Raw genomic sequence first — 19,496 nt, 5'->3', positions numbered from 1 at the left:
ATTATTGTTGTACAGAAAACTGTAAAATGACATGACAATTAATGAAACTTGTACACAATCTCACTCCCATAATGAAAATCAAGGTCAGCATATGAGCCATAAGGCACTCCTACCAAACCACCTATGCATTGTTGGCGTTTTTTCCCCCACATATACGGGGTCCTAAAAAGCCTACGTTTATGCCATGCTATTTAATACACTACTGACTGACACATACACCCCTACACAACCACACTGTGACTGATTAAGGCATAAATATGTACATTTGCCTAAGAATAGAATTTGGTTATTTTTTTACAGTGGCTAATTTTTACCTTTCTGATTTCTTACTTTGACTTATGGAGAGCCTCCCCAATTTCCCCTGATGCTACCACTGCACACATGCCCTTTCATGGGCATATAACACAGCACCTTTACATTACTTTTAGGATGCAAGAAGAGCGGGTGTAATTGCTGCAACAGGCATGTCCACACATACAGATGCAGAATTTAGAATGAATGTCTAGGTGCAAATCTGCTTTGTTTGCCAAATTTTGCTGATAATTATGTCTGATTATTGACAGCTTCATACCAGGGACGAGACACTTCGATCATTTTTGGAGGACAAGAGGGGATATGCGCATGTACCAGCTTGATGCCATTTTGTGACCACCTCGTGCAGTCTGACGTATTTAAAATATCAGATCAATGCCATGAAAATATTTTTCTAATTTAAGGTAGGAATTGAGGCATTTGCTTTAAATAAATTGAGTGCATTTGTGCAAAAGTGCCTTGTGCTTTTTGTGAAAATTGGTATACTGATGGGTCGCAAAAACAGCAAAAAGTAGGTATAGAGAAAGTCAGCATCCAAAGTCCTGTGTAGCACATCCCTGAACAAAATTATCTGATATTTTAGATTAGGCCTTTTGTTTTTGACAATTTCATCAAATTTTGTCCCACTTCTATTGCCTCCCTCTAGAAAATACCTGGCTACCCATGATTTTCTGAATTTTTACAATTTATACATGGCATTGTTACATTAACCTTTTTGAGACCATCAGACTATCAGTAGAATCAAACCCTTTTGGGATACTTTATGGATATCCATAGCAACTGAAGATAAACCAATTCTTAAACTTCGTGACACTGTGCAGGTGGTAGCCTACTTCACAAAGTAGGACTCAGAATCTGATGTCTCTTTATGATCAACATCACTATTATCAGAGATGTAAGTGAGGTAATGATCCACTTCCTGAAAATCATGCGAGCCGAAGGTGAGGTGCGCAATGGGGGTCCATTTATATTGGGCAGAACCCCTGGCAGGGGTTCAGCCTCCTCACAAATTTTTTATTTTTTTGCTCTTTTTATTACAAATTATCAACAACAAAAATTCCGGAATTGTAAAATAAATTTTTTTTTTTTTTTTTTTACATTTCAGAATTTTTTTTGTCCCCATTTCTGGAATTCCAGAAATTTCTGGAAGTCTTACATCTCTGTATTATACATATAGGTTTGAAAGCTATCACATGTAGCCATTCTATTCATTTGAACTGGAAAGGTTGCTCTTTATATGTCTATTTTTGGCGGAGAGTGCATGTTGAAAGTTTAGAGCCATATTGTAACATTTCCATAAGAAAATTGTATTTTGTTCCATCGTAATAATTAAACTTGATTTCATACATTTTATTCAAAATCTTGGGTTTTCCCACAACTGTAGTGTCTTGATTTTTGCAGGTTATATTAGTTTACTCAATTGTGTATTTAAAGTAGAATTTTGAAAAACATTGAAGGTGTACTCTTCAGCAAATGTTACAATATGGCTTTAAAACAAGCAATTTGTATTAGTTTGCAACATGAATCACAATATGGCAAGTTTGTTGTCTTTCCATTTGCTTGTTTATATTACAGTACAGATGAAATTTATTTAGGGACACGCTATTTTTTAAAAACTTTACATTTTCAGGCAATCAGACATTTCAAATAACTTTTGCTCCCAGTTGGTTAGCTCACTGGAAACAATAACCTCATATCAGATTTGTATGTCTGAAAACAAATTTATATATATATCAAACAATTTGACAACAATATTGAGTTTATTTGGATTTGATTGGCAATGAACCTAGTGAGCAAATTGCAAGATTGATGAAAAGATTGAGGGCTCACTAACAAATATCTCAATGCTCAGGGGAGGGGGGCCGCCCAAGATTGACTAAATACTTACGCCACAGGGACTTTCTTTTGAAATTTGCAGGAGAGCATTAAATAGCTCTTCTGGAGCCTTCAAGGAGAGCTGTTTAGAGCATTAGAATGTAAGGAGAGAATGGTCAACCAAGGAGAGCTAAAGATCACTCTCCAATATCAGGTTTAAGGAGAGCAGTAGAGAGCGATTGCTCTCGCTCTCCTCAAAAGGCAGTCCCTGACGTCGTCATGGGTTTAGCACATAAATACAAAACTATGACAAATAATTCCTAAAGTGTAATTATGTTATCAATATATTACTTAGTCTAAACCATTGGGGTGTGGTAGTGCACCCCAATAAGTATGGTGTTTCACTCTTTTTCATGTGCAGCTCCGATATGTTTTATGATATGGACTTAAAATTTCTGCTTCACAGTTGAGTAGATACCCAGCAAACACAAAACGTTTTCGACATCATTCGCAAAAGGTTATAAAAGGTTGTCAGAAAACGTTTAAATGTCGGGTTATATAAAGAGTACATTAATGGTATAAAAAGTTTTCATAATATTAAATAACATTTGTTGGTAATTTACTGCACAGCAAACACAAATGTTTTACAGAAAACATTTAAATGTCGGGTTATATAAAGGGTATAAAAACATTTTAATAATATTCCAAAAACATTTTTGAAAACTTGGTACAAATCATTCTAAACAGAATGTTATTTTTGGGTTGAAAAAATATTTGCAAAAAATGTTTGCCCAATATATTTACAATAACGTTTTTAAAATGTTTTCACGACCTTTATATAACCCGACATTTAAATGTTATTAAAACGTTTTGTAAAAAACATTTTAAGAACATTTCTGTGTTTGCTGGGTGCAAATATTTTAACATAATGTTATTTAAGGGATCTGGAATGAGCATTTTGAGCATTTTGCCAGTATTTTTTGTGGGACATGAGAGCACATCAGACATATCGCATTGCATTCTGAATAAGAGGAATGTCTTTCTGATACCAAATAATTTTCATTTTTGAAATTCACGATATAATACAAATTTTATGACAAATTATTAAAATTTGATATTTTTCACATTTTTGATATATAACAGTCCTCGGTAAATTTTATAAATCTAATGATATATTCTTAAAGTGTATGTAGCTGGGAGAAAAAGCCGACGATCAATTGAAAATTGTAACCTTTCATATTGAAGATATGGATTTTTCCCCAAAAGACCTAATTTTTTTGGTGTTTTGGGAAAAAAAATCCATATCTTCAATACTGAAAGGTCAAAATTTTCAATTGATCGTCGGCTTTTATCCCACCTACATACACTTTAAGTATAAATCATCAGATTTATAAAATTTACTTAGAGTACTGTTAAATATCAAAAATATCAATTTTTAAACATTTGCCATAAAATGTGTATTACATTGCGAATTTCAAAAGATCAAAATTATTTGATATCAGAAGGACATTCTTCGTATTCAGAATGCATTTCGATATGTCTGATGTGCTCTAATGTCCCACAATAAATACTGTCCAAATGTTCATACCCCATCCCTTAAGTGTTGACAAAATATTTGGCCAAAAATGTTTGCAAAAATAGTTTACAATGACATTTCGAAAACATTTTAAAAATATTGTTGTAGTGTGTTTTCATACAAAACATTTTAAAACGGATTTCATGACCTTTATATAACCCGACATTTTAATGTTATTATAACATTTTTACCTAAACCAAAACCCAAAATATAACTTATTTAAAACGTTTCAAAAACATTTTTGTGTTTGCTGGGTAGTTCAGTGGTAACAGCACTTGCCTGTCACATGGTACCCGGGTTCAAAATTCGGTATGGCAGGTTTGATTTTTTTTTTATTTCATTTTAACCCAAAATTTTTTACTTTCATGTGAAAATGTACATATTGCACTGGAAAATTTATTTTGTGCCCTTTTTTGTGAAATACTACTGCATAGGTATGAAAAAGAGCCCAAAACACACATCTGAAAAACAAATTTTGCATTTGAAGTGTATGGGCAGTGTTGCCATCACATGTCTGCTTTGCTTTCGATATATTAAAATGACATAAGCCACCACCGTGTCTGCTCACTACTCACCTGTTAGTGGTAATATCATCATGGTGGCTCACTTTCTTCAGCCAGGAGTATCAGAGGTACACTGATGCAAAGATTCAAGCAATTTTCATTGTTATGGATTTTTGTATATACAAAATTCCATAATTTGCTTAATAAATACTATGTTTCTCATGAATGTTTATAGTGTTGCTTGAACAGAAGAAAATAAAGGACATGGCATCCTTGATCATTTCAAAGTATGTATAGCAAAATGGCAATTAAATGGATCGTAGTGGGCTAAACTGAAGTGTTTTTTCGTTTAATAATCTTTCCCTACGAACCTGAACTTGACAACAAACAATAATAGGAGAGGGTTACGTCTCACTCTTGGTCTATGTCAAGCTGGCACAACTGAGGCCAGTTTCTACTAACTTTTTCGTCTTTTAGGAAATGCCATTTTGTAATACTTCCATCTTTATCATTAACATCATCATCATCATCATCATTAGCATCATCATCATCATCATCATCATTATCATTAGCATCATCATCATCATCACCAATCTTCTTATTATTATTCATCATCATGGTTTTTTTAAATCGCAGTCGCAGCTAAAAGGTGAATTGATGTGCAATTTACAATTATAAAAAATACAACAAATTGTATGACTTAAAGAATATCAAAAAGCATATATTTTTCAAAGCACAACAAATTAACCATGGGGTGAGCTAGATCTCCATTGTCTATCCTTTTTGGATGGCACAATATTTGCTCTAGCCTTATAGGTTACAAGCGAGTTGGCGCAGCGGTAGTTCCCTTGCCTTGTACCACTGAGGTCCCGGGTTCAAGCCCCGGCGCGGCCCAAGGACTCGTGCACTTGGTTTATCCCGATTCCATGCTCGCTCTCGCGGGTTTTCTCCGGGATCTCCGGTTTCCTCCTGTATCGCAAAAATTGGTGATTAGTTGTTTGGTTATCAAAAACTTCCTTCACCCAATAAAATTTGGGGAGCTGCACAGATAATTGGTGGATGTTACAATCCAAGTGTGGATACGTTTGCGCCGTTCGGCAGCAACTGGCCTAGTTGATGTGATCTGATTGTGATGATTCACCATGGCAGTGAAATCACAGTGCTTTGAGTCCTCTAAGATCTGGAGAAAAGGTGCTATATAAATCCACAATTTAATTTAATTTAAAAAGTCTCTAACACCACTAAGGCTATGTCAGTCCAAGGGCTGGTATAATATACCTCAGTTGAAAATTCTTGTTATAACCAAGTTAAGGGCTGCGGGTATGAATGTTTGGACAGTATTTATTTTGGGACATTAGAGCACATCAGACATATCGAATTGCATTCTGAATACGAAGAATGTCATTCTGATATCAAATAATTTTGATTTTTGAAATTCGCAATTTAATACACATTTTATGGCAAATCATTAAAATTGATATTTTTGATATTTAACAGTACTTGAAGTAAACTTTATAAATCTGATGATTTATACTTAAAGTGTATGTAGGTGGGATGAAAAGCCGACGATCAATTGAAAATTTTGACCTTTCGTATTGAAGATATGGAATTTTTTCCCAAAACACCAAAAAAATTAGGTCTTTTTGGGAAAAAATCCATATCTTCAATATAAAAGGTCAAAATTTTCAATTGACCGTCGGCTTTTCCTCCCTGCTACATCACTTAAAGAATATATCATTAGATTTATATAATTTACTTCGAGGACTGTTATATATCAAAAATTTGAAAAATATCAAATTTTTTTAATTTGTCATAAAATTTGAATTATATCGTGATTTTCAAAAAATGAAAATTATTTGATATCAGAATGACATGCTTCGTATTCAGAATGCAATTCGATAGGTCTGAGGTGCTCTCATGTCCCACAAAAAATACTGTCGAAACGCAATAAACGCTCATTTTAGATCCCTTAAAGGTGAACCTCATTGAAAATAAAGTTATATATCAATGGAAAGCTTATGATGTCAGGAAGCAGAAAAGAATATTTTTATTTGCATAGCGCCAGGCTAGACGTAATCTCCATGCAAAGATTGGATATTGGAACCCCCCTAAATTACAAAACGAAATCGTTCAAATTGGGCGCTTTTCGTTGATGACGTCAGCCCAGGGACACACAGTTACTTCCGGGTTTGATTGTAAACACAATGTCCGTGTATTACTGTGGCATGCATCGGGCCAATGCACGAATTCAGTCATTGTCAACTTACTTTACATGAAAAATATCTTCAATAAAATAAGAATAACATGAAGGAAATATCATGATCAAATTAAGAATGAAGTTCCTGAATAAAGTGTGTGGATTTAAAAATGGGAAAAGTGCTGGCCGGGGTGATTTGGGATAGGCCAAGCCATCCACTTTATGCATAGGGAATATTACAGTAAAAGCACGAAGAGCGAAGATTCGCCGAAAAACCGGAATGAAAACAGATTACAAAAAAATAACTGCTAGTGCTACCAGTTCAGATCGTCACACCAAGTTGAGATGAACTTATCACAATGAGAAAATGAAGGAATAGAATAAGGTACATGTACAGGATTTTTAATTATTTCTTAGTTTTACAACCGGTCATGGCCGGTCATGTATGATAAGCGAACTTCAGTATAGATACATACGGGATGAGCTCAGTGACTGACTGAGTCTCACTACGCCGAGTGTTCAGTATCCGCGACTGTACTGTACTAGTGCTTGCAGACAAAATGACCGATTTGATATTCACATTCTGATATTTCCAACTTATTGCTACTTCATCAGCAAAATTTATTCCTGTAAATGTTCCAAATATAACGATTGATCAAATCTGCTGAAACACCCCATGAAACACGGAGGACGAAGCCCGAAGCGAGTCGCTGTTTGTGCATATCCGTCCCTGCAATTCAGCAGCAATTTACGCATCGTGTTCGGTAATCCATAAAACATGAATGTTTCACTTTTTCAGTACCGTACACTGATTGTACTATCATTAAAGAATCATGACACAAGTGACAATATTTTAATTTTATTCAGATTTCAGAATTCCATCAAATAACGGTCTACTAAGTCTAAATTGTATTTATTTTATAATAAAGTATCTGCCCGAGTATCTGTTTCTTTCAATCGCGATTGTGTGGAAAGAATGTATTACCGCAATACGCTAAATATGAAAACCTTTTATGGGCTGGATTTGATGAAATCGGCGGTTTTTTATTAATTTTTTGATTACTGCAAGACGATATTTTTTAAAATCAGACATTTTAAAATGAATCAAGAATATGTAGGGAATATCACAAACAAGTATTTAATTTGTTATTCGATCATGTTTATTCAGTCCATGACATGAACGGTAGCAGCATTTAGCATGGGATTGATCCCAGCCGAAATTCAAACTCAATTACCCAGTTATACCCAGCCAGTTATGACTGATTTTGTCAAAATTCTACGGAAAATTTATGTGTTGACAATAATTCTATTATTTCTAATATATATAGAAGGAACCAGCAATTTGAAGATTCCTCTAATTTCAAGCTTTATTGTGAAAATCAGACTTGCCGGGCAGCTTGCAAAGTACAGGAAGCAAGTCTTGTTTACATGTTTCCGAGTAGGATCACGTGACTTGAGCGTCACGAGCATTCCCAAGGACATAGACGATTGATTTGGGTGCTTTTTTGGGAGCCTTAAAAAAGACCAAAAATTCAATAATTTTTTAATTTTTCAGCTTTATTGGCCATCAAAAATCGGAAAAAATAATTTTTAATATCCTGACATCATAAGCTTTCCATTGACATATAACTTTATTTTCAATGAGGTTCACCTTTAACCAACTGCAGTTAAAACCCAACTGCATAATATTGAACCATGCATGTCAATAGAGGTCTCATTGCTGTGTCAGGCACACATGTTCATAACTCAATTGTGTAAGAGATTTGTCAGTCCACATGCACAGTAACTGTGTGTGCAAATCATGTTAAAGTTGTCATATCTGCCAGATTAGTACTTCAAGGCTATGGAGACATTTCAACATTTACCCCCAATTTTTGCTCCATGCCTGATGACTCAAGATGGCAGTCGAGTCCCGGTTCTCATTCTCTAATTCTGTGGGAAGTAAAATGTGTGATGTGTTTGATGACTGTTTGTTTGATGGTAGAGTATACAAACTCGCTCAACAGAGCGTTGTTACATATCTTATTCATGCATGTACATTATCACACTCCAGTAGCTCCCCAGAAATTACTACAAGTTCAAAGAGAAATAAAACTGCCAGGTGATCAGGAAATCCTTTGATTGTAAAATATCTAACTACAAGTTCCCATCCCATCCACCTAAATATATAAATAACATACACTGTAGATCCTAAAACTTTGACAGCACACAGGAAACAGCAATGTATGAGCTTTGCATTTGGTGATGTTCAGCAGCCATTACCAGAAAAGACAACTCATCAATAATCACCTCATTGGGATTTTCCACTTAAAATCCACACTCCCCCTGTGGAAGATTTTGGAAATGTCTTTCACAGGGGGCGTATGCATATCAAATTAATCAACCAATTCTATTTGAAAGTCATCGTCCCTGTGTAGAAGATTCTGAATTGAAACTTTCTCAGAGGGTGTATGAAATTCAAATGGAGCTGCCAAGTGTGTTCTTCCATTTAAAATTCATAATCCCCTATAGAAGATATTTCAAAAATCTTCCACAGGGGTAGTGTGAATTTTAGATGGAAAAGCCCATTGCTCTAAGTTAAAGCCTAAAATAAATAGAAAGCTGGTTGTTCTACATGTAACTTGCTGCTTATTAATGCTCATCTATTAAAATGTCAACTTTTAACTAACATAATGTTTACAAAGGAAGAAACATAACTAAAGGTTTCTGTGTATCTAGTACAGGAAAAGAAACTCTACCAATTGCTTTTGTATAGACCCATGCCCATGTACTAGTAGTGACAGTGTGCAATTAAAAAATTGCTAGTAGTCAAACGCTGGTAGTGTTTTCAAATCGGGTAGACCATCTTAGCTGGCATTTCTTCAGCAGTGTGTGCAATACTCATTATATTGAACATGCTAGAACATCAGTGTCTGCAATCTTGTCTTACCATTTGATCTTATTAAGTTTTCTTAGACAATTTAGATGGAAGCAGTTCAGTGTCTTGACATGGCGTTGGAAATTAGCACCAAAAGAAAAGGGCTTGCTTGCATTTTCTTGAATGCCTTTGATTGGCTTAGAGATACTAGACCCAAGCACGTCCATATTGATTCTGTCATGGCTGGAACCTTGGTAAAACTCTTTTTCAAAACCTTTGCAGAAATTTAAATAATATATACAGGTACCAGTTACATTCACCCCTGTATATCCTAAACAAAGACAGATAGGCCTATGTCATAATTAGAACCAACAGCCAATAGCTGCATCTTTTAGCTCAAATTTAAGACCTCATTCGTTGAAATTGTTCAAGAAATAAAGACATGATGATCCAAAAACCCAAGGAAGATTTAAGTTTAAAAGTTGCAGTTTGCCACATTGCATGCCCTATTGATTTGTACTCAAAGCATTTCGTGAACAAGAGAACTTATGCCGTGCTTTCATTGATTAACACGAAAAACTAGAGTCGTGCTTTCATTGATAACACAAAAGTGCAACTTTTTATTTCATATATCTTCATTAGGTTTTGGATCACCGTTTCTTTAATTCTCAACCAATTTCAACAAATAAGGTCTTAAATCAGAGCTAAAGAGTACAGGCATCAGCTTTTGACACATTTGTCTTTATTTAGGATATACAGGGGTGAACACAACTGCTACCTTAATTCTTTTGCTTATTGTATATGCTTCATTTCTATATCATAACCAATCTACATGACCATGATTTCAATTACTATTTCCATATATACAATATATTTATACTATTAATAAGTTTCAACCAATAACCACTAAAATTATATTAAAATGTTCTCAAACAAATCCAAATAAAGGTGATGTTAACATACCTCAATGACGTTTCGTGCTGTAACACAGCACTTTCTCAAATTGAATGACCAGCTTTGACCTTTGGCGTCGGCTGCTTCCTGTTGGTAGCTGAGCGTGGTGGTGCTATCAATAACTGATCATAGATGTGCGGAAGGAAGTAGTTCCCACAATCCCTGTTGAGAGTATTTGCCTGCCACCTCTTCCTTATCCATATTGATTCTTTGATGTGTCTCCTTTTCCTGTTAGTTTCAATGTCTCTTATTTTGGCTTCTTCCCAGCCTATCACATGATTGTCCTCGGCGACATGGTCCGTAAGAGCGGATTTCTTAGGGGCGCTGGCGACAGATGTTTTCCTTTGGGCCCTGGTATATGGTTTTTCTGATGCCAGGTCCGATTCAGTTTTATGTTCTTTCATCCTTGTACCGAAAAGTCTGGAAGTCTCTCCGATATAGGATTTGGGGCAACCTAGGCAGGGAATTTCATACACAAGCAATCTGCTGTTGTTTTGGTATCCCGTTTATCTTTGGGATGCACCAGGTGATTTCTAAGCGTTTTGTGTGGTTTAAAGTTCGCTTGGTAGCCGTGTTTTTTGAAAATTCTTCTAGTCTTTTCCGACAAGCCCTGCTTATAAGGGAGGCACACAAAGCCACGACTTTTGGTGGTTTGAGATTGGTTCCTTCCGCACATCTATGATCAGTTATTGACAGCACCACCTACGTCAGCTACCAACAGGAAGCAGCCGACGTCAAAGGTCAAAGCTGGTCATTCAATTTGAGAAAGTGCTGTGTTACAGCACGAAACGTCATTGAGGTATGTTAACATCACCTTTATTTGGATTTGTTTGAGAACATTTTAATATAATTTTAATGAACAATCCTGATGAATCTATTTGCGGATCAATAACCACTAAGTTTTCAACCATATATATACATTGGGATCATACCAACCAAATTATACATTTAAGTACCGGTAATAACAAAACATTCCTACATGCAAAGTTAATAGTACCATAATCATGCATATGCAAATGATAAATGCGATAAACAATAAATGATAAATATAATCAACTGTGCGTGCAATAAGTTATTATCATGGACCATAGTTGTTTATACTGACAAGGACATGAGAGTGTGGGCATCAGGAGCTAGGAGGGAATAGAAGCAGAGATGGAGCAGGAAGGGTGAAAGGGAGCCCCCCTCCCACAAGGAAGGGAGTCCCACAAGGCAGAAAACTGGGGATAACCATCAGTGGCTCCAGAAGATTTTCAACAGGCAGAGGCGGATTTAAGGGAGGGGACGCACCCAGTGTGCAGAGTTGCGCCTAGCTCGCCCCCTAATTTTTAAGTGAGCTGGAATTATTGGGGGCTGAAGGGTATTTGAGCCCCAGCACCAAAACCGAGTCCCTGCTAGCTCCCTCCCTCTGCTGGTTCTGGAGCCTACGGCTATTATAAAGAAGTTGGGGGGGACTTGTATTTCAAGTTGTATATCACCCGCATACAAGGACTTTCGAAAAGTACCCAAAGCAAATATTTTTCATTTAAATAGTGTGAAATGGACCCAAAGCAAGAACTGTCCAGTTTGTTTAACAATCTTTATGAATTCAGGGAAAGAAAAGATGTAATGTAAAGATGATCAGGTTGCTATGGAGACAGAGGAGAAGAAATCACAAGAAAAACCACACTGTTGAAGTGCATGATGGGACGAATTAGGGAGACAAGATGGAGCGGAAGGGAACCATATTAAATCACCACGACAACCACCTTAACATGCAAGAATGAGGATGAAGTATGGGGGGTACTCAAGTTTGGTTTGGGTAGGGATGTGCCACTGAGAATTTGAAAGTGGACCCATCAATTACTAATTTTTCACGAAAATTGGACCCATCAATATACCAAATGTCAAAATTATCAACCAAATTTGACACAAATTGCCTTAGTTTTTACAACTTTTCCCCCAAATTTTGAGGAAATTTCAAAAATTTGGCTACAATGAGGCAATGAGGCTATTTTCAAAAATAAAAAAAATGAGAAAATGTTCAAAAAGGACTCGCCCATATACCAAAATTGGCCTAGAAAAGGGGGTAATTGATATACCAAAAGCCCAAAAATGCTACCCTTGTTTTGTGGCACGTCCCTGGCCCGTATGGTCATTTGTACTGAGTACCGACCCTGTGGATGAAGTACTCTAAAGGTTATGTATATGTAGTAGTTTCACCAGATCATTCCTTCACCAAAAGTTGCTATTCAGATTACCACTCCTTGCATAGTTTCCAATATACAGAGCTACACCGTGACAAAGGAGCACAAAACTTCTTACCGCTATGTCCTGTAGACTAGCGCTTACTGGACGACTGGATTCCGTGAGACGCTGATTCTGAGAAAAGTGTCAAATTTTGGAGTCAGGTCATTTTATGTATGATTACAGGCGATGAACTGGTTTAAGGAGAGATATCATTTTACTGAACTGGTTTAAGGTGAGATATTGTTCGCTGACCTGGTTTAAACAGATTACAATGTTTGTCCCTCAAACCCTGTACATAGGGTGTCCCTGAAAGAACTACATTGTCGGGATGTTTTTAGTATTTTAAGGCATAAACCAAACATAACTAAATAACTGATGTGGTCGAGCAATATATCAGCTATTATACATACTTTTTGAATTTTGACAGTTGATCGCTCCATTTTTGAAACAAGAGAATTTTACAAAACTACCTAATTTTTAATCCGTTTCCCGGAGTCCAATATCTATTAATGACAATATATACTTCGTGCGCTGATGATGCGCAGTAATTAGCACTCCGAATACAGACCATCAATTGATATTTGAATCCATGGAAGGGTTTGAAAAGGAGGGAGTTTCATAAAATTCTTATATTTCAAGAAAGGTGTCTTCAATTGCCAAAAAAAATATATGATAACCGATTTTTTATCTAGTTATGTTTAGTTGTGCCATTAAAATATGCAAACAATTAAGTTTCCAACAATACAGTTCTTTCAGGGACACCCTGTATTCTAGCTTCTAGCCTGGCATTTTTACAGGCTCTTTTTTAGTTATAAAAAATATAACTGCACCAAAAAAACAAGAAAAAGTAGGTTAAAAACACACACAAATCCTGCATTTAGCTTGTTTTTCTGTAAATATGTTTTTCTTAAATACCATAGCATTGCATTTTGGCAAAATATTTGAGAGACAAACCCCCCCCTCCCCTTTTTTTTTGCCTTTGGGGGAAATTTTACTTTGATGTACCAAAAAACAATGAATGAAATTGTATTTAAGTTTTCTTTTTAATTATCTACATCTATAGAACATAAACAAAGATAAATAAATAAAAACACCTGATAAATGATCCATAAATCAGAACAAAACTACAAGCAAAACATTAATAAAGTGTAAAATTATTAGTAATGATTATTGAAAGACAAAACCAAGCATAAAACGAAAAGTGCTGTTAGAGGGAGATCCATACAAAAAATTCTACCAATCTTAGTATCATAAAATTGTGCAAATGTATGTAAATTTCCCTATCACATAAAGGAATAAAAATATCATTGACGTAATAGCCACGTAATCCACTGTCTTTAATTGATGTAAATGATTCATAAAACCTGGTAAAAATGGAGACATTATTTTCTCATCTAGCATGTTTTCATATCTTATAATTATGTAATTCTAAATGTGTATGCACTTTTCTTCAAATCAGTGGTTGTAAAATTGAAAACAATCTATCCTTTGTCTGCAATTTTCCACGAATAAAATAATTTAAATGCTCTAATGCATGAAATGTTCGTGTGCACACAAATTTTGCAAAAATATTTTATGCTTTTCAGTGGTATCAGTCAAAGGAATGTACTTTATTACCAAATTTTGAAAACAAAATGTATAATTAAAATTACATTTTATTGCACAACTTTTTGATATCCCTATATAAGAACTCAAAAGAAGCAAAGAAAACAATTACACGATCGAAGAATAAACGAAAAACAATCAGAGATAAAACAATAAAATAGAAAACAACAGAAATAATCAGTTCAGAATATTAAGAGACTTTTTCCTCTGGATGGTCCACTCCCAGGCTCTTGTTTTCAAAATGCATATATGAACAGAGCATCTGTGTAGAACTAACCTCACTAGAACTATACAAGAGACTTTCTGAATTGAAAGCCATCTTAGACACCCAGTCTGCCTGGCATATAAGAATTGCTTTATTTGCTCTTCCAGTTAAAATCCATACACCCCCTGTGGAAGACATGACCTTAATAATCTTCCACTCAGGGAGTGTGAATTTCAAATGGCATCACCAATTCAGGTAACCCATTTGATATTCACACTCGCGCTGATTAGGAGATTAAGGTCATGTATTCCATAAGGGGTGTCTGGGATTTAACTGAATAGCCTAAAACATGCATGTAATTAACATTACCTATTAGGTAAAAGGTAATTACTGTTACATAATTATTCAGAGACATGCAGTGTCCATAAATGATTGCATGTTTGTTTGATTCCCCCTTCATTTGATAATAATTGCTATCTTATATTTCTACTTATCTTCAATTTACATGCAAATTAAACAAACGCTAAATTCAGAAAGAGGCCCCCCTTTTTGTGTTCAAATTTGTGAGTCTCTCAGTATTCTCTGAAGCAAGAAATTAAACCTTAAGAATTGTGGAAAAGAAGGATGCACATGGACTGTCTTTTGGAATTTGCAGGAGAGCAATAGCTCTTCTGGAGCCTTCAAGGAGGTCTGTTTAGAGCATTTACAATAGAATTTAAGGAGAGAATGGTCAACTAAGGAGAGCTAAAAATCACTCTCCTATATCAGATTTGAGGAGAGCAGAAGAGAGTGATTGCTCTTGCTCTCCTCAAAAGGCAGTCCTTGCATGCAAAATAGAGCATATGTAAAAGAAACAAACACACAGATATTGAAAAAGGTTACCTTAACAGATAATTTGGGATGAACTAGAAATAAAATATGTTAGACTTCATAAAATCACCTTTTCACATTTTAATGGCAAACTTCATGAGACCAGAATAGTATTTTATGGAATGCCACTATTTTGGGCAAAAATTGCCAATTTTTAGGTCAATTGCTCCTTACACCAACATTAAAGACCTATAAGTTGTAAGTAATTTGAATGTTGGTTTTGCAAAAACACACATACACATGTTTATATTAGGCATTTGTTTTGCATTGCCAAATTTGTTGATTTAATTTTTCTTCCCATAATTCTCTTTTTTTTTTACAAAAATACCCTAAAATAGTTGCAAAATCTGTTTTAAAATTATTTGTTAGTACGAAAATGTGTGATTAATACTTTAAATTAGAGAAAGTAATTCATTATGACTGTGTATAAGAATGTTAAGATTTGCAAGTTTCAAGCATCTCAAGGTACGAACCTAAGTTGATTAATCCAACATAATATGCATACATGTATATCCAAGTTCTACAACTTAAAAAATTATTACTATGAACTGGTTATTAGGCCAAATAAATTAACTGGACTTGTCTCATGTTCTCCGTGCACATAACATTTATGCTGTGCAAAATTGCACAAATTTGGCTGAAATCTGCTGTAAAACTTCAAAATATGCTAGACACAGAAAACACTATAGCATTGAATTATAGGTACAAAATGCCCAAAATTGGCATTGTTGAATTATAAAAAATAAATAAAAAAATGCACACCTGATGGGACATGAAACAAACAATTTGTTTGGCCTTGTGCATTTTTAAATCAAAATTATTATTGATATCCAACTTAAGTACTTGCATTGGTCCTGCATCCCTAAAGAAATATGTCATCCTATCCAAACCCATTAATAGGATAGAAATAATGAGAGCCCATCTAAGTTAACCCATTTTTAGGACAAAGATAATGAGTGATCAACACTTGACCTATTTATTCTTATCAAGCATTCAGATAAACCACTTTACATCACTTAAACTTGTCACTTTCCTTTATCAATTAGGCCACCTGCCTGTAGCACCAATTATGCATATATCGGTGAATGACTGAATCTGCAATCTGGACTAAACTAAAAAGTCTATCATGATTTACATGTAAATCACTTTATTAGAATAAAGGAATCAACAAAAATTAAAAATTGCAATACTTTTGCCTTGCCTAACAGAGTTTACTAATCTTTAGTAGATAGCACAAATGTTTTACTATCAAATATCACTGTCTTTAGTAGACAGCACACAACTCTCAGATATTATATCTTCAGTAGCAATATATGACAGTAAAAATGTGTGCTATCTTCAGTCAACAGCACATATTTTTATTTTCATATATTGCCATCTTTAGTAGATAGCACACATTAGCTCACCATATAGATAGAACAGAATTTTACTGTCAGATATTGCTATCTTCAGTAAGATAGCACACATTTTCACAATAGATAGAACAGAATTTTACTGTCAGATATTGCTATCTTTAGTAGATAGCACACATTTTCACCATAGATAGAACAGAATTTTACTGTCGGATATTGCTATCTTCAGTAGATAGCACACATTTTCACCATAGATAGAACAGAATTTTACTGTCGGATATTGCTATCTTCAGTAGATAGCACACATTTTCACCATAGATAGAACAGAATTTTACTGTCGGATATTGCTATCTTTAGTAGATAGCACACATTTTTGTTATCAGATGTTGCTATCTTCATCAGTAGATAGCACACATTTGCACCATAGATAGAACAGAATTTTACTGTCGGATATTGCTATCATCAGTCAACAGCATATATAATTATTGCCAGATATTGCTATCTTTAGTAGATAGCACATATTTTCACTATCAGATGTTGCTATCTGCAGTAGATAAAACACATTTTCACAATAGATAGAACAGAATTTCACTGTCATATATTGCAATCTGCAGTCAACAGCACACATTTTCTTGACGGATATTGTTATCTTCAGAAGATAGCACACATTTTCACTTGGAGAATAAAGGTATTTATTTTAGCCACTATTGTCTCATATAACACGGGCCACATCATTATTTAAAGTAGAAAAACATTATTTTAAGTAGATATCAAATATCTCTTTGATATTATATTTCGTACCAACTAAGCAGCCACAAAATCCATTACTTAAAACAAAGACACTAAAGGTCTTCCTAGGTCATACAACAAATTGATATAGACCTCCCCTGAGCTTAGGAGTTATGCAACCCATTTGCAATCAGGTACATGGCAATATTAATCTTTCCTCTCACCCATGCAGCCTTTTAAAAATTCAACTAAAACTTTCCCTCATTAAATATGGCATGGCCAGAATGATGCGCCATACTCCTCTAGGATACTATGGTAATCTGCATCACTTCTAGTGTTAATTGCCATCAGAGCACAGCACACATAGAGCTATTATGCAGGACAACCTATCTCATTTACACAATTATGTTAGCTTATGTTACATGTTTAGTAAAAGCCCTAATGTATGATTTCCTTTAAATTCTAAATTTGTTATTCTATACTCGGGATGCTGAAATAATACTAGTAATAATTGTTGGGAATGGTTTCTGTCCATTTTGACCTGAAATTACAAGGTATAGTGAAAGAAACCCCACTGGTTATTTTGGCTGTTTGACATGTAGTTTTATAGGAGTACATAAAATCATAATTCAAGAATTATGACTTTACATCAAACTTTGCTTTGTTGACCCAAAAACACAACAAATTTGCAAATTTGACTGATTCCATTAAGGTGCAAGTTGGGACATAATGTAAACATTACAAATATGCCAAAAAATCAGGTTTGAAAAAATAAACCAATTTCATATTATAAGATCGTACATTATGGCTTTAACATTGTGCCAATACCACAAATTTTGCACCTTACTCATCAATTTGTTTTTAAGCCAACACATTAGCATCAAATTCAAATAATGTTAACAGTCTATAATTGCCGCATATTAAGACCATAGACCAGAGTATCAAGAAGTTTTATCAAGAACTTGATCAAATATAAATTAGCGGAAGCCCTTCCTACTGAGTGAATTATCAATATAATAAGGTGTTAATAGGCAAACCATTAAATAATCACATTTAATTCACTATCAATTGATCAAAGTGACATCTCAAATAAACAAACCATGCCTTATATTTTCATTGGGAATGATAAATGTGATAAAGCTACCCACACTTACTAGTTTTGCATTTTAAGAAATGAAGGATAAAGCCATCTCCTTTACACCCAAATGACTGCTCTGTGCCAGAAGTCGGTAAGTGCAATAGCTGCCACATATCGCTCGTTCTACAAAATCCGGTGCCAATAGCCTTTTTTCCATTCTTTGGTCCACAAACACTTTGTCGAGCATTTAGGGCATCAAATATGTTGTTTTTCTGGTAGAACTCAACGAGATCTACAAGGACATATATAGTTGTCCATACTTTAAATGCATTCTTCAGCCTGATTAACCCTTGCAAAGGCTCAAAAATCGCTAAAAATGCGTTTCCACTGCTCAATTGTCACATCTGACCCTGAATATTTTCTTTGAATAAATGCGATTTCTTTACATATTTGTTATTTTTTAATTAGATAACACACCATCATATTGTTTATCAACATTATTTTTTAGTGATGAAAACGTCTTTGTGTAATTCTAAAATAAATTGCACTTTCCACCAAAACGCTGTGAGCTATACCCTTTTTTTAACACACGTTATTGGAAAGAAGTAAAACAGAGGTATCAATGTAATTTGCGGTTTTGAAAGGAAACACTCATAGGTTTTAAAAATCACAGTAAAAATCGTGATGCTGTAGCATTTTTGGCATAGAAATGTTGTAAACATTGAAATTTCGACCGACCATGTTAAGATTGGTGAGCTACGTTACCAGGATTCTATAGTATGCACTTGTATTACATGTACTTCCTAATAATATGTGAAAGCTACCAGTGGTCGAACCCCATTTATATTAGAATTAACCAACATAACGTTCTAACGTTCGCAAATCACATTAAAAACATTAAAAACCTGTGAACTACATTACTGTGAGCTACGTTACACACTCATTTAGGCAACTTCAAAACTTCTATGAAATGGTGAAATCGGTTTTACATTTCACTCAAGTGATCTTTAGTTTGCTTTTTATGACCTTGGATTGAGTAAAACCAGCCCATTTTGTAGTCGGTAACGTAGCTCACATTACATTGAGTTCTAGTGTTAAAAAACATCATGACTTCCTGAAAGAAAAATATGCAAGTGGTGTTGGCAATTTTTTACATCTGAAAGTAGTGATACATTTACTCTTAAAAACACAAAAAGCAGGTGTTTTTGAACAAC

This window comes from Amphiura filiformis, chromosome 6 (assembly GCF_039555335.1).
Source record: "Amphiura filiformis chromosome 6, Afil_fr2py, whole genome shotgun sequence".
Classification (NCBI taxonomy): domain Eukaryota; kingdom Metazoa; phylum Echinodermata; class Ophiuroidea; order Amphilepidida; family Amphiuridae; genus Amphiura; species Amphiura filiformis.
Note: the sequence above shows the minus strand (reverse complement) of the source record.